This window comes from Polypterus senegalus, chromosome 6 (genome assembly GCF_016835505.1).
Source record: "Polypterus senegalus isolate Bchr_013 chromosome 6, ASM1683550v1, whole genome shotgun sequence".
Taxonomy (NCBI): Eukaryota; Metazoa; Chordata; class Cladistia; order Polypteriformes; family Polypteridae; genus Polypterus; species Polypterus senegalus.
In genome coordinates this window covers 28697389-28710183 of record NC_053159.1, presented here as the reverse complement: position 1 = coordinate 28710183, position 12795 = coordinate 28697389, and the positions used below count along the sequence as shown (strand labels likewise).

At 40.5% G+C, this 12795-nt stretch overlaps 1 protein-coding gene across 5 annotated transcripts in view; it reads left to right on the top strand.

Annotated features, from left to right (window-relative positions):
• LOC120530911 (ephrin type-B receptor 2) overlaps positions 1-12795 on the top strand; it is a 478580-nt gene that overhangs the window by 314574 nt on the left and 151211 nt on the right. The window lies entirely within an intron of this gene.

The window sequence follows — 12795 nt, the reverse complement described above, 5'->3', positions numbered from 1 at the left end:
GGCTCCGGCCTCTCACAACCCTTAAGATGGACTATGTCGGGTTATGAATGTTCATTATGTCATTTAGTTATGGAGTAATGGCTAAAACATTGGAGCCTAAATCACAAGCTCAGTTTCAGCTCTCACCTTTGATTTTTATGTGTAAAATGATACATACAAACATGTCTTCTGCATTAGTGTATTGTAAGTGAATCTGGACAAAGGCGCCAGTCAGATGTACAATAATGCTGTGCTCATGTTGCATGCTCGAGGCTGTCAAGACAAGCATACATGAACATGATGAGTCAGAACACCCTGGTAATGATGCAAGGTGTAAATAAGTTTGGCACTTTTTATGAGCTTAGCACACTTAAAGATGGGGACCATTGACATTCCTTGACAATTGCCTTTGCTCATTTCTCATCACAAGCTGGTATAGTTGAAGTGGTTTTAAATGTAGTCCTTTTACCGGCAGACTTGGGTTGTGTGCAGATAGGGGACAAAGTTCTTGGTTTGTTAATCTGTCTTCTCATACTCACCCATGGCAAAAGTGTGTTGGCAAAAAAATATTTTGGCAAATTTCACAAAAGCACATTTCATTTCTGGGATGGAGAAAGAGCCTGGCATTCCAGCAGGGCTTTTCCCAGACCTTTGTACACCTAGGTAGATGTGGAGAACGGGGAGAATGTGCAGACCCCACATGGAGAGTGTGAGGCAGGAGTCCAATGTGTGATTTGTATGGCCAAGTTGCAGTTTCAGGAACATGAGGGGGCAGTGGCTAGTGCAGCTATCTCACACCTCCATTGTTCAATTGCTTGCAATATCCACATTAGGCCTTCCTCCACAGCAGATCCAAAGACCAAAGACTTGCTTGTTGGGTAATTGACAACACTGAAGCGTGGGTAGATACTTGAGTGTTTCCTGGGTTGTAGAGCTGCCCTGTCCAGGGCTGGTTCAGCTTTATGTCCAAATGCTGCCAAGATAGGTGCTGGCTTTGCACAATCCCATAATGGAAATATAAAATGGGTGGAGAGACGGTGCTCCTTCACTGCCAAACAATGTGTCCTGCGTTATATCACAGTTGGGTCATTTGCACATTATTCACCCTAACCTCTTTTGCAACAACCATTATCAAAAACAGCTTTGTTTTTCAATATTGGGTTTCTTTTCTGTTTTTTTTTAAGAGTCTTGCATCGGGGTGGGTGGATGGAGAAAGAGGGATATTGCAGTTTTCTGAAACTCCCCGCCGGGTTACCATGGTAACCAAGGCCTAGCTCATTTCCTGCGCCCTTTGCCTGCCAGTGCCTCCTCAGAAAAGCCACGTTCCTCATTTTTCTGACCCCCAGGGTTTGGTTTTAACAGGCTGCACAATTCAATTTGCATCGATTAGGACAAATTAAGGAAAGCACAGACATTATTGCACCGCCTTAACTGGGTTAGGGGCATGGTGAAGTACGAAAGATATTAGGGAGGAGGCAAGAGAGCAAAGGGTCACTCATAATGAATGGAATAATCAGGAGGCCATTTCATTCATGTGTTGATTCTGTCTGCAGGCCTGTATTTGGCCAGGCAATAATTTCATTTTCTTTCGTCTGTGCTAGATCTGATGTAGTTATTCAAAAATTGCCTGGCATCTAGAGCAGCAATGGGCAAAAGAACTTTTCTTTTATATTGCCAATAACTTGATGCTATACTTAAGGTAAAGGAGGTGAAGCAGTGTCTGTCTGTGTATCCGACCAGTTGCTATGTCTCTGTCATTATAAAAGATGGTGCACCACAAACATTTCAGTAGTAAAATGCATTGCATTTGTCATTCCAACCGAAGGAACATCACAAACATTTTCACAAATCCCATCCCAAATGGCATACTGTATGTACTGCATGGTGCTCTTCAAGCTTTGACCTGGAGGTCTACATTGATTACTTAGATTTCCACCCATCTTAGACAGGTAGCACAGCTAGTTATACATAATGTCATAGAATCAGAACAGAACAGCAGAGTGTAAATTTGAATGGCCCGGTGAGCTAAACCAACAATCTGGTCTTCTCTCATTTGTGAAACCCCCATTCTCATGTTACTAACATCATCATAACATATTCTCCTCAAAGAACTACCTGGAGTGTCTCTAAGGCCAGAGATGAGCTTATTCCTCCAATAACGTCTTTGTTGGTTAAAATAAGACAAAATACTAAAACATTTCTTCAATCCTGACACCTCTTGGATGACATATTTACCAAAAGCAGGTCACAAGGTAAATAATAATAAAGGAAATGGCAAAATGAAGTGAAACATTAAAATACATAATAGCATTCAAAACTGGCTTTAAGTGCCACCAGTTCTGTTAGGGACATTCTGTAGGCAGGTGAGTCTGTGACTGACTGGTTCGAGGCTGGTGTGAGAGCTGTGCCTATCACTTGATGGTCCAGCAGTGGAGAAGGGGTGTCAAACAAACAGAAGGAAGGATTATGAATTCAGTTTGAGAAGCTCCTGTGAAATGTTATGATTAATGGAACAGGTTTGGGTGGGTGAATTGACCTTGCTGTTATAGCCACCGAGTAGGTTTAGTGTTTATGGTAAGTGATGGCTTCTCCAGTTCATGAGTTTCTTAGCATTTCCCTTTTTCTAATTTATCAATACCCTGACTGCCAAATGTATAACCCTGGCTGAGGTAATGGTAGAGCGCATTGCCTTTCCAGACCTGTATAAATAACCAGAGGGAAGCATCAAGAGGCCCTCAAATTATTCATATATGGAGGGGAAAAGGAAAATGTGCACAAAGCTGCATTTGCAGCTCACTGCCTTTAATTTTTCACAGCTCAGTTTGTCACTGTGGTCTCTTTTGCCGACGTGCTCACCTCGCTTGTGTATTAGGAGAAAAAGTAAAAGGGATACCATTTTGCCGATGTGCTCACCTTGCACGCCTTGTATTAGCAGCTAAGTGAGTGACTCTTTCTTCAGAGGCTTCGTTTTGCTGACGTGCTGGCCTTTCTTGTGTTATTAGCGGGGTAAGCGAGTTTTCTGTTTCCTCGGAGGTGGACCCCAACTCCACCTCTCACTTCTAGGCCGGACAGACACACACACTTACATGCGTAGATATTTATTACACTTTATTAACAATGGGTGGTGCAACTTTTTGCTCTCAAAACAGGCACATTTTCTTATGCCATGGATTCCACAACATGTTGGGAACATTTCTTTGACATTCTGGTCCATGTTGACGTGATAGCATCACACAATTTCTGCAGATTTGTCAGCTGAACATTCATGCTGGGGATCTTCTGTTCTACACATCCCACAGGTGTCCTACTGGATTCCGGGAAGGTCACAAAGGAACACTGAACTCATTGTCTTGTTCATGAAACTAGTTTGAGATGACTTTTGCTTTGTGACATAGTGCATTGCTATGGTGGAAGGAGCCATTTTTTCCCAGTCTTCATCTGTCCAGGTTTGGTGAGCCTGTATCCATTGCAGCCTCAGATTTCTGTCCTTGGATGACAGGCGTGGATCCCAGTGTGGTTTCCTGCTGTTGTAGCCTGAAGTTTTAATTTGTTTTGCATTCTGAGATGTTTTTCTGCTCACCACAGAGTGTTTATCTGAGTTACTGTAGCCTTTCTGTCGGCTCAGACCAGTCTGGCCATTCTCCTCAGACCTCTCTCATCAACAAGGCATTTCCATCCACAGAACTAATGCTCACTGGATGTTTTTTTGTTTTTCACAACATTCTTAGTAAACTCTGTGGACTGTTGTGCGTGAAAATCCTAGCAGTTACACAAATACTCAGACCAGCACGTCTGGCACTAACAATCATGCTGCAGTGGAGATCACTGAGGTCCCCATTCTGGTGTTTGATGTGAACATCAACTGAACCTCCTGACCTCTGTCTGCAAGATTTTTAAAATTGTGCTGCTGCCACATGATTGGCTGATTAGAGAATTGCATGGATAAGCAGACATATTCAGCGAGTGTATATTTGGAAAAATTGTTGAAATGCTTTTAAAAATCATTTGGGTATCCCTGAGCACAATTTGAGCACTTGTGAAGTGACGTCCATCTGTCTGTTTGTTTTGCTTGTCGCAATATGAGCCTTGGGGTACTAACTCAAAAATGAAATTACTTCATTTAAATTAAACTTTCTCACAGTTACTAATTACCAAAAGCAAGAAGCCTATTGATCTAGAGAAAAAATTACTCAACCGCAACCCTTGGAGAAAGAGAACACACTGAAAATAACAATACCTCAACATGTATATATTTCTTATTTTGAGGGAATTTGCCTCATATTTTCCACATGAGATTAAATATATCATCTAGCCTTGTGCACGCAGCATTCTTCTTCTGAATTCACGATAGCCGGTCATTAGTTATCTGACGTAGACATGAAGAGCAGTGCCACTATGAGCTCACGAAGAGCCTGTCATCTTCTGTAATGACAAGCAGACCACGGTGGGTTTTCTTGTTTTAAGAATCAAACCTTTGTAGGCTGCTTAGTTAGCTTTAAAATGAACTCATTTAAAGATTTCTTTACTAAATCAAAATTAAAAAAATTCTTGCCGCATCGGCAGATAATGTTGCTTATTTCAAGCATTTATTTCTTAAAATGTTCTTTTTTTGTTATTTTCAGAAGGGCATTTTTTGCAGGGTGTACATTTTTCAAATAAAAGAAGATTTTTTTTTCTTTCCTAGCACAACATAAAATTTTATACTGCAATATTTTCCTTATAAAATAATGCTCTACATTTTTTTTTCTTACAAATGCCAATTTTATGTAAGGAAATTAATGTATCAAACACATCAAGTTTTCATTTTGTCTCTATTTTTAATAGGTGATTTCAAATAATTTAGATGTGTAGGTGTGAATTACAAAAATGTATTACTTAATGTGGTGTTATTTTAGTCTAACATTCTCAAATCAGCCTAAACCAATTTAGGGTCTGGAACCAACCCTGGCAGCATCAAGAAGCATTACGTCACATGCCCATTCAGCATCACCAAATAACCAAACACACACACACACATTTGAATGAAGTGGAAAGACTCCCCAAAAGTTAAACCCGCCTGGTGGGACTCGAACCCAAGCTGCCCGGTCCTTGAAGTAGGACCCCATCTTGTTCTTTTGAAGAATGTCATTCACTATTTGGCTGTCCTCCATTTCCCTTGCCCATTTGTGTTATTGGACCACTTTATAATTTTGATAACCTCATTTGTACAAAAACAAAATCCTGTTACTTTGTACAGTAAAAGAAGAAATGAAAGACTATATCCTTTAGGTCAGGTGAGCAGAAACCATTTTTCAGACAAATGTCAAACATAAGCAGGTTTTCCGTGTCTTGCAAGCGTATTGTTTGACATTCTCTCCTCGGTAATAGATGTAAAAAAAAAAAAAGTGACGAGACACTATAGAACAAACTTGATATGAGGACAACGCAGACACTTCAGGCTGAATTTCTCAGTTTAACTTGGCAGCACTGCTCTCTGCAGAGCTTCAAAAAGGTGTTTTGTGTAACACAGCAGTGTAAATGGATCATAATAGACGAGGTTACAAAATGGACGGGTTGCGTCGAGTGTAAGTACCATCCTGTCTGCATCAGAGTGGCGCCAGTTTCATTTCAGTGGATGTAGCAGGCTGTTAGAAGTCGTCCTCAAACTGGGGGATTTGGGCACATGGCTTTATGGGCTGTTTTGGAAATGATGTTGAAAGAAAGCAGAGTCCCAGTGGGCAGGGCTGAGCTATTCTAAACAATTTACATGGGCAAGACAGAATATGTCAGCACTGATCTGGCAGCCGAGGCTGTGTAAGGGAGGTGACCGCCTCCTGTTCTCACCCTAATTAATAGCAGATTCGTGGTCAGACAGTGTGCAAATGGAAAGCTGCGGCAGCATCACTCAGGTCAGCAGAGATGTTTGGTGCAGCCGAGGAGAGTCTCATCAGTATTCCAGCAAAGAGCTGAGAGAGCTCATAATCCCAGTGTTCGGATCGGGTCAGAACTATAGCCAAGTTTTTAAAGGTGACGCCATAAGATTTCTCCCAGTTCAAGAGAATTATGTTTTATGTCTGCCAATAAATTTATTACAGTCTGTTAGTGCATCTCCCAGCCTCTCTCTCGCTCTCTTAAACACCCACCTGAGTGAAAACCATCAAAACTGAAAACGTTCCCAAATCAAAATGCTAGGCCCAGTTTAACATGTGTGGTTTAATATGAAGTTATGCAATTGATTGTATTTCAGAAGGGCAACAATAAAGCCTCTAAACGGGGCTCTATGAAGTGGTGGTGTCCCTCTGTTTTCTTTCCATATCTTGGGCAGGAGGTCTTCTGGACCGTCCTTTCCTGTTCTTTGTGTTCTCACAGTACCAATGCCTAGTGCTTGATTACATGGCTGGGCACTGTAGGCAGTGATGCCTTTCTGTTTTAGTAGTGCCCTGTAACTTTAAGCAAGCCATCTCTCCTTACAAACAGAGGAACAATGATATCTGAAATTTGGGAGGGTAATGAAAACGTGTAATAGCCTGCCTGTTACATTTGCACCACCTTATAATACAGGGGTGGGCAAAAGTAGGTTTACAGTTGTGAGTACCTGAGGCCGGCAATTTGAGCACTTGGGAGATTGTACCTGTGCCATTCATTCTTTTGACCTAATAAAGCTATTGAGTTAATAAAGCTAAAGTAATAATCATAACCTGCATATCTTTTTCATACGTACAACTGTAAACCTACTTTTGGCCACCTCTGTATATTACAATCTTCAGCAAATAAAGCTGTTTGCAAGTTACATGCAATTAAAAGTGGGGTGAAATGATCATTTCAGGCATTTAGTCTTACGCCACCTAGAAGAGGCCATCAGGTTTATTTCTTGCCAAGCTGACAACAAAACGTGTTCTACCTGTGTGGTGCCCCCGTGCAGCACACAAGTCGGATACTTGTTTCAGATGGGTCACTGAAAGGGCAGTGCAGTTGACCCTTTTTCTGCTGTCATGTTTTCACTTGGCAGGCAGGAAGATGGATACATCAGAAACAATTCCAAAAAGTCGGAAACCCAGGCCTGCCATACTCCAAAGCACCTAATCTAATTCAGGGCAGTAGGTGACAGAACATAACCTGCACAGCACAGGAACCAACCGGGCCGGGGTCTAATCCATTTCAGTGCCCACTCACGCACACACACTCATGACTTTTGAGATGTCGAATGAAGTTTGGAGTACCTTGAGAAAAACCTACATAGGCAAGGGGGGAATGTGCAGACCCCACAAAGACGCCCCAAAATTAAAACTGAGGACTCGGACTTTCCTGTTTCATTCAGTCTTATGACCACCAAAACCACTTCCAAATTTCACTGTGTGTGTGTGTGTTTGTTGTTACAGCTTTAAAGAGGCCCCCTACTTTAGGCTACAGTGGGGCTCCAAAACTAAATCAAACAAGTGATTTACCTTTCTTGGTAACACTTCAGTTTAGGGCTGCAAAGATGCATCTCATGTCCTCTTATGTCACAAGACCTTAATAAAGGTCTCCATAACACTTACAGGGCAGCAGTAAAGTGTTTCTTCATCTCAGCAATGCGACCTACTGACAAAACGTCACTTTGGAGTGATCCGAGGCGGCCTAACTGAGACACGTTTCTCCTGATACCACATATTTATAGTGTTAAGACGTGCGACTCCTTCAAACTAACAAGTAACTATACCATCATGTCAATGTGCCACATTTCACAGACGTGAATAACCAACTTACTGATGTTCTGTAAGTGCCATGAAGACCAAAGAGAAGCTTTTGTTAAAGTCTTGTTACATAAGAGTAAATGAGTAATGGATGCATTTCTGCAGTACCTAAACTAAAGTGTTACGCCTTTATTTGTCAGAACTTCTTCCACGGTCCCGACATTGATATCCCATTTAAAGACTCGCTTTTTTTCCCTCAGGCTTTTAGAGACACAGAATAATGTTTTTGCTATGGTTTATGTTTGGGCGGGGCTCATTATGTTTCTATGCTTTCAGATCTGGAGATCTATTTTGTATTGTCTTGGCTATTTTCATCTGATTTTATGTTTATGTTGCTCTTTTATTTCTTTCTGAGTTTGTTAAGCACCTTGCTGCGGCTGATTGCTGTTTTAAATGTGCTTTATAAACACACTTGATTGACTGACTTGATTGAAGTATACAGGGATATGTCCTTTATGCACCCAGATTAGTAAATAAATCAAATATTGCTGTGAAAAACAGAAAAACAATGGTGAGAGTTGCACAGATAGACAGAACCATTGAACTCCAGCCCCCATATCCACCTGATAACGTCCTAACAGTGTCTGATTCTAAACTTGACACCATCCAAACAAACACATCTCAGACCGACGTACGTTTGAAGTACATTTGAATACTGCTACGTTCTACCCCTAGGCCTTTTTCATATTTTATAATTATGTTTCAGAAGTCAAGCCATGGTGTTTTTAAAGCAGCTTGATAAAAGGTGTACTGCCGGTGCTCAGACTGAGCAGTCTGAAGTTGTAAGTTCTGGTAGATGGTCATTAAACAACGTGAAGGTCAAAACTGGGAGATCGAAAAATACATTTGCCAAAACCAAAAAGCTCAATTGTAATCTTAAAAGTATTCCTTTCCTAATACCATCTCAGAAGATAAAGAGGCTCTTTTTAAGCAGACGACCAGGACGTAGAACGTAGTCAACCCACTAGGATTATAACCAGGAAATCAAGCGGCACTTTCAGAAGAACTAACAACGTTAAGCAAAAATAGCAATTGAAAAGGAGCAACAAGAAGAGGATATATCGACAAACTGGGGTAGAAAATGGCCAAAAAAAATGAACCCTTTTAAACCCTCTTCATAATTGCCATCAAGGCTGTGACCACAAGACCAAAACCCACAACAACTGACTAGCGCCATCACACAAAATTACATCAAAAGATGAACTAAATGTGAATGTTGCAAAATAAATTTCAAAACATTAAACACGAAGCCAAAAAGTTAAACAACTTTAAAAAAGGGAAAATGTTAATTAATAAGACAAAGAAAATCTAAAAAATTAAGCCAATATGTGTTTACATTTATACTTTATTCTTTTGAAACAGTGAATTTTTATTTTTGTTTTCTACTGGTATCTGCCATTTTGAGTCGCAAGAGTTGGTTTGCGTTTGCGGTTTCTTTGAAAAGCATTCCTGGAAATGACGTGAATTGTATCATCGGTGCGATGGTATTAAAGATCGTTGGTGTAGAGCCATAATTATCTGAGTTTGATTGGTTCAGAGTAAAAACTTTCTCTCATTAACTCCTTCCAAAGACCCGTCGGATACTGCTTTTGCATTACCTTTTTCGACAGCGGTTTTTGTGTTACGTTACAGGTTAGACAATCTCGTTATTAGTCTTCAGTTTATGAACCTTTGTTTGATAAATGACTCCTTTACTGTTCATCCAGTTATTTTTACTTGCGTTTCAGTGTCAGTCTTATCCAAACGGAACAGTAAGAATTTGTAACCAATACCAAACCATACATTTAGATTGTGCATGAATTTTGCTTGCTACATCCACAGACGAAGCGTCACGCTAATGATTTCATGACACACAAACTCTAAAGCTACGACCCTACAACCTTAAGAAACCTTAAGTGTTGTGTCTTTAATGAGATAAGGCACACAGATGTTTTTAAATAGGTAGCAGGATATAAGGCGTAGTTAGTTACCGAGTGAAAGGTCTCAACCTTGAGCCAGGCCTATCTTTTACCAAAGCCAGAAACCAAAATTTGTTGTTGAATAAATCACACTGAGAAGTCAATATACCGGAGTTTAAAAAAAAATGAAAGCAAAGTACAACGCACCACACGCTAAAGTGAATTCAATTCCATCTCGGGTGACCCAGGAGTGCAGAGTGATGACCTTTTATACCGTCTCACAAGCACACCTGCGCACTCCCGGACGGTAACCATGGTAACGGAAGAGGCAGGAACAACAACATGTTGGTGCCCGATGCCAAAAAAGATGGGAAAATATACAAAGGACCTTAAGTGTGCTTTAAATATCTCTCAGAGTCAGATTCAGCATATGTCAAAACCCTCCTAGCAAAAAGGTACATAAAAAAAATGGAAAAATTTTAAAAGGGACCAAATCATAAATAACATTTAGACTTTAAGGTATATGAACTCCTTTACTAGGGAGCACACATCTGCCAAACTGTTCTGGTCCTTGCCGTTAAAATTGTAACTCATTTTATCACAAAAAGACACTGAACAATGTCCATAAAGTATAGTCAGTGGTGGAGTGTGTGACTGCGATTTTAAAATTTGCAGAAGTTCACTCGAGTTTTGTAACAGAGGCTTCGGGGAGTTACGAGGATTTCTTCTTTCATAGAGCAAGTAAGAAGTGACATTTGCTTAAAATCAGAATGCAGCGTTACACATCGAGGATTTCAAACTGTTCCCCCTCGCAGTCAAACACAAAGCCAATTTTCTCTGCTTTGTCTGCAGTTTATGCAGAGTTCACTGTGACACAAGGTAACAGGAAAGACATTTTAATTTTTTTGTTTTTGGTATTTTTACAGCAGAAGGGGTTAAGCAGACATTCCCGGTGGTCTCATTAAAATCCTTTTGGCTGGAATTGATTGAATCTTTAATAAGTTTATGCTAGTAAAGGGCACTGACATGAGCCAGCACTGGTGAATGTGATACCTAGGCTGTCATCGTTCGCGTCTCCCTAGGGTGGGGTCGGGATGTGGGGGTGGAGTGGGGGGTTAGAGGAAAGCCAGTCTTGTCAACAGCTGCTTCAGTGCCTTTGTCCTCCATTCTCAATAACCCTGGGGATGACCTTTTGAATTTTTAGATTTCATCCCTATTTTTTATTTTAAATAGCCTGTTGGTCTGTGATGTGACAGCCATAACAGCTGCCCGGGATTTGACTGTAAATAGTCATGTGCGCAAGAAATGGAAGACCCCAGGGATGACAGGGGTTTGACTCAGAAGGTCAGAAACATTAAAATCATTGATTTCCCTTTAGACTTTTTAATAGTGGTAACGCAAAGACGTTTGGTTTAATATCCACAACAAGTAAGCTTTGCTTAATACATCACAACTTCCATGGGTTAAAAGCTGGAATTTCTTTCATAGGCGCTGCGAGGCCTACATTATTAAGGTGGTCTGGCACCCCAGGCTAAGTGTGTCTCTAAGACTGAGGGATCTTTATTTGTTACAAGATGGAGACAAATGCTTTTTGCACTTGCGATATAGAAGTTGCTTTTGGTAAAAATTACATCAGATATGTCATAATTTCACCCTTCATTTAGTCACAGCTTTTGCGTACTTTAAGAACTTTCTTCGTACTCCCATGCACTCGTATATTTTTCTCTGATATGCAAAAAGTACATACCCAGTATCCTTTGCATGCACAAACCTATATAATAGATTGGTTAATACTGTATATATATATATACCAGCCACAATACCTGTCAAAGACAGATAAATGAGTAATTTAAAAATTTTGCTATCTCTTGACCTACATGTCCTTTCAGCACCTTTCCTCTATATCTGCGTGAGTGTGAACTCTTTACTAGCTCTCCCTGTTTCTCAGATACTTATTTTCAATACAACTTTGTCACCTCCTGCCTGGTTTTATACTTTATTCTTTAGGCCTTGTGAATCTCACACTTTCACTTCACTTTCATCACATCACCAAAGCTAAACTGACCTATCAGATTGTTCTGAGGGGCTGAACACATAGACCTTAGTGTTTTATTACTAAGTAGATTCTTTACACACTATATATTTATTAACTTTTGCTAACTTACATGATGGAATGGTCATAAAGTAAAGACAGAGAGTTATATTTATATATAACTGAATTTACATAGGGTGGCACAGTGGCGCAGTGGGTAGCGCTGCTGCCTCGCAGTTAAGAGACCCGGGATTGCTTCCTGGGTTCTCCCTGCGTGGAGTTTGCATGTTCTCCCTGTGTCTGAGTGGGTTTTCTCCGGGTGCATTGGCGATTCTAAATTGTCCCTAGTGTGTGCTTGGTGTGTGGGTGTGTGTGCCCTGCGGTGGGCTGATGCCCTGCCTTGCGCCTTCCTGTCTGTGTTGGATGGGATGGACTCCAGCAGACCCCCATGACCCTGTAGTTGGGATATAGTGGGTTGGATAATGGATGGATGGATGGATGAATTCACATAACAGTGCTGAATTGATGCTTACTCTGATTGGTTCATTAGCTTGCATTCACTCTTATTGGCCAAAAGATATGAAGTGTTTTAGCAGAGAGCATTAACCAGCTTACAAACTCCAAAATAAACGTCTCATTTCTGCTATATTCTTGGTCCTTACAATTTTTTTCAATACTTCTTGAGTTCCTGTGTAGGTGACATCTGTCAAGTCTTACTGGGGTCATGAAAGTCAGCCAACTTCTTGAACCATCACCCAGAGCCTTCTTGTACTTTGTTGTCCACTTGACCTTTATCTGGTTACTTGATATGCTTGAACAGGTTTCAGAGATTTATTAACCCTTTTATACTACTTCTGTGGTAGATGCTATATTTTAATGTGAAAAGCATACTAAACCACTTTATATGCAATAACTAAATCACCCCCAAATTACCGTGTGACCCCTAAGTCTCATTTTTTTTCCACATTAGTCGCAGACCATCCATAACCAACAGCTAACAACAGGACATCGATGGATGCGTTTGTACATTGCTTGTATTGGACTCTGATGTCTATGAAAGCCGCCACAAGTCTATTAAGGCTACAATTTTAACTATGGGATATTGTAAAATGCTGTTAAAAAGCACACATTTAAAGTTGTCTAGTAACGCATGTAATTGAATTCTATTATCCCA